The 4007-nt window shown below is 40.0% G+C and overlaps 1 long non-coding RNA gene across 1 annotated transcript; it reads right to left on the bottom strand.

The window, feature by feature from the left end:
- Positions 1-254: 254 nt before the first annotated feature.
- On the bottom strand, positions 255-1997 carry LOC132123345 (uncharacterized). The gene is made up of 2 exons (XR_009426501.1): positions 1638-1997; positions 255-437 (listed from the first exon to the last, which is right to left on the bottom strand). It is a non-coding gene; the product is annotated as an uncharacterized LOC132123345 (long non-coding RNA).
- Between the last annotated feature and the right edge of the window lie 2010 nt (positions 1998-4007).

The following is a 4007-nucleotide window of genomic DNA, read 5'->3' as shown; positions in this document are numbered from 1 at the left end:
ATTGGATCCCGGCCGTGAAATATACCTTATTTGCCAAAACAATGGAATAGACTCAGAATGCAGTACATCTCGACATCGGTTACTTCTCAATTCAATTCAAGTTTATTTGTATAGTGCTTTTTACAATACAAATCGTTACAAAGCAACTTTACAGAAAATTATGTTTCTACAATATTTAGTAGTAGCTTATGGTGGTGACTGTCAGTTTGTGCACGTTTGACAGGATTTTTAGAAAAAATTAATACAAGACGTAGTCAGCTAGACGATGAACATTATTAATATTATTAATTAATTATTATTATATGATGCAGTCACACATGTAGCAATAATTGTTAGTTCTGTTTGTTGATTCAGGGTTAGCATCATCTGAGGTCCTCTGAGGGTCAGCATCATCTCTTCTCAGGTGTTCTGGATCCAGACTGGAGCTTGTGTAAATCCTAGCTCGGATTTACACAGAAACAAAATAGAGACATCATTAGCATAGCTGCTGATCCAACAAAGTAAAATTAGTTTAACCCAAGCTAATGAATAAAAATGCACATTTGATCAGATGCAACTACACTCACAATTTAAGAGATACATTATTCGAATGCTTGGCGAAAGAGATGCGTTTTTAATCTAGATTTAAACAGAGAGAGTGTGTCTGAACCCCGAACATTATCAGGAAGGCTATTCCAGAGTTTGGGAGCTAAATGTGAGAAAGCTCTACCTCCTTTAGTGGACTTTGCTATCCTAGGAACTACCAAAAGTACAGCGTTTTGTGACCTTAGGGTGCGTGATGGGTTGTAGCGTGGTAGAAGGCTAGTTAGGTACGCAGGAGCTAAACCATTTAGGGCCTTATAGGTAAGTAATGATAATTTGTAACTGATACGGAACTTAATAGGTAGCCAGTGCAGAGACTGTAAAATTGGGGTAATATGATCATATTTTCTTGACCTCGTAAGGACTCTAGCTGCTGCATTTTGGACTACCTGTAGCTTGTTTTGAATATTAAAATCTCCCATAATTAGCGACTTATCAACTGTAACTAGAAGGTCTGAGAGGAAATCTGCAAATTCTTTTAGGAATTCTGTATACGGCCCTGGTGGTCTATAAACAGTAGCCAGAGCAAGAGATCCATTAGATTTCTTTTGCATGTCTGACAGTGTAACATTTAGCAGAAGTATTTTAAAAGAGTTAAACCTGTATCCTGTTTTCTGGGTAACATTGAGAATATCACTATATATTGTTGCAACACCTCCGCCACGACCAGTCTGACAGGGCTCATGCTTATAACAGTAGTTTGGTGGAGTAGACTCATTTAGACCACAATAATCATTTGGTTTTAGCCAGGTTTCAGTCAAGCAGAGTACCTCAAAACTATTATCTGTGATCATTTCATTTACAATAACTGCTTTGGGTGTGAGTGATCTAATATTTATGAGCCCAAACTTTAAAAATCGTTTTTGTTCATTTACTTTACATGTTTCTGGTTTAATTACAATAAGATTTTTTCTAGATCCTACATTATATTTATATTTTGACCTCACTATTCGGGGAACAGACACAGTCTTAATAGTTTTTACAGCGCAAGTACTTTTATCATTTAAGCGGGTGGAACAAAACTCATCATAATAGTTATTTGAGAATTGTCTTACTAGTCACATGGAGCGAAGTGTCCTGGAGATGTTGTCAGAGAGCAGCTCCGCTCCGATTCTGCTGGGGTGTAATCCATCAGCGCGAAACAGCCTAGGACGCTCCCAGAAAAGATTCCAGTTATTAACAAATAGCAGTTTCTGTTCTTTACACCATGACAACAACCATTCATTTAAAGCAAAAAGTCTACTGAACCTTTCATGTCCTCGTCGATACGTGGGCAGTGGTCCTGACACGATGATCGTCGCCGCGGGCGTCGTGCTGCGAACCGTCTCGATCAGGCTGCTGAAGTCCCTCTTCAGCGTCTCCGTCTGCTGCACCGTGGTGTCGTTAACCCCGGCGTGAAGCACGACCGCTCTGGGGCTCTCGTCAGCCTTCAGCATCGCGGGTATCTGCCAAAACATCGAGAACACGAGCACCAGGGAAACAATGAGTGTGCACTTTACCTTTAGCTAACGTAGCACGGACGTGTCGGACGATGGAGTCTCCGATGATCACAGCATCGCGTCCTGTCCACCCAGGTTCCGTGGTGTCCCGGCGTCGGAGTGAAGGACATCTGGGAAGATCGCGTCCTGGGTGCACCGGGCCTGTGCAGAGAAACACACGGAGTAGACGTGGTGGGACTGTTAACAGCACGCTGTATACTTACCCCGGACTTGTGAGCATCAGCCCGGGATGATTCCAGCGCGGCTCTCCTCTCTCTCAGCTGGGCCTGCCTCACCTCCAGGTCGCGAATCTGCTTCCCCACGGCCTCGAGCTCAGGCTGCACAGAATGCAGCTCGAGCGTGTCCCCACCTGCAATCAAAGGTAGACATTCATCCGCCATTAAAGCAAGTAACAGTGAGTACAGCAGTGGTAATGTGTGTGAATAGAGTATTAGCAATGTAAGCGCATTTAGCTGCAACCACGCCACTGATGCTAACGGGCTATAAGCTAATAGCGGACCCGGGAGATCAAAATAAAACTAGTGATAGCGAGGCGCTCTGTTTTTGTTGTAGAATACAATAGAGTTATATAATATATATATATATATATATATATATATATATATATATATATATATATATATATATATATATATATATATACATTCACACGTTATATAAACGGAAACAATGGTGTATAAAATTGATTTTTAAGTTAAAAATAGTCTATAAAAAGAATATAGTGACGGAGCTCAAATGCAGTACAGACGCCAACAACAAACCAGAAAAAAATCTTCTATGCCTGCTTCTGATATTTTTTAAAGGACCTCCTTGGTTGAAAGCCCTGTAAGAACCAGAGGTGGGAAGTCCAGGGGCCAAAGAGTAAAAGTACTGCCATATTTTTGTTCCACCCATGAAGAAGTCACAATGAGCTGGTTTAACTATATCTCTTTTTTTTTATCATGTTTAGGTTTTGAATAATTCCAGTTAAACTACAGCATGCACACACACAAAAAAAGCAATGCTCTAATATTTAAAGGGTACAATTTTTTTATTTGTAACACATATAGAAGTTTGCACTCCAGTACTTTTTAGACACACACATACAGTACAGACCAAAAGTTTGGACAGACCTTCTCATTCAAAGAGTTTTCTTTATTTTCATGACTATGAAAATTGTAGAGTCACACTGAAGGCATCAAGGGCTATTTGACCAAGAAGGAGAGTGATGGGGTGCTGCACCAGATGACCTGGCCTCCACAGTCACCGGACCTGAACCCAATCGAGATGGTTTAGGGGTGAGCTGGACCGCAGACAGAAGGCAAAAGGGCCAAAAAGTGCTAAGCATCTCTCGGGGAACTCCTTCAAGATTGTTGGAAAACCATTTCAAGTGACTACCTCTTGAAGCTCATCAAGAGAATGCTAAGAATGTGCAAAGCAGTAATCAAAGCAAAATGTGGCTACTTTGAAGAACCTAGAATATGACATATTTTCAGTTTTTTTCACACTTTTTGTTATGTATATGATTCCATATGTGTTACTTCATAGCTTTGATGCCTTCAGTGTGATTCTACAATTTTAATAGTCGTGAAAATAATGAAAACTCTTTGAATGAGAAGGTGTGTCCAAACTTTTGGTCTGTACTGTATATCAAGAACCAGTATATGAATCTCTGCAATGGTGACAATCAACAGAATGCTTCATGTTGCAATACATGAATTACTCCCATAATGCACTGCAGTATGAATAATAATTTTCACCACTGTTGAGGATCACATGATAAATGTTCATGGCTAAATGCCTAATTCCAAAACTTGTAATTTTTTCTTTAATATTGAAGCGTTATATTGTAACGGATATGTAGTTCATCGATTCTGAACTAATGAATCACGGTTCGTTGAATCTAAAACAATGCAAACCCAAAGCTTGTAGATTTTGAATTCAGGC

The sequence above is a fragment of the Carassius carassius genome, chromosome 41, assembly GCF_963082965.1.
Source record: "Carassius carassius chromosome 41, fCarCar2.1, whole genome shotgun sequence".
In the NCBI taxonomy this organism is placed as follows: domain Eukaryota; kingdom Metazoa; phylum Chordata; class Actinopteri; order Cypriniformes; family Cyprinidae; genus Carassius; species Carassius carassius.
This window is presented reverse-complemented; position numbering and strand designations above follow the sequence as displayed.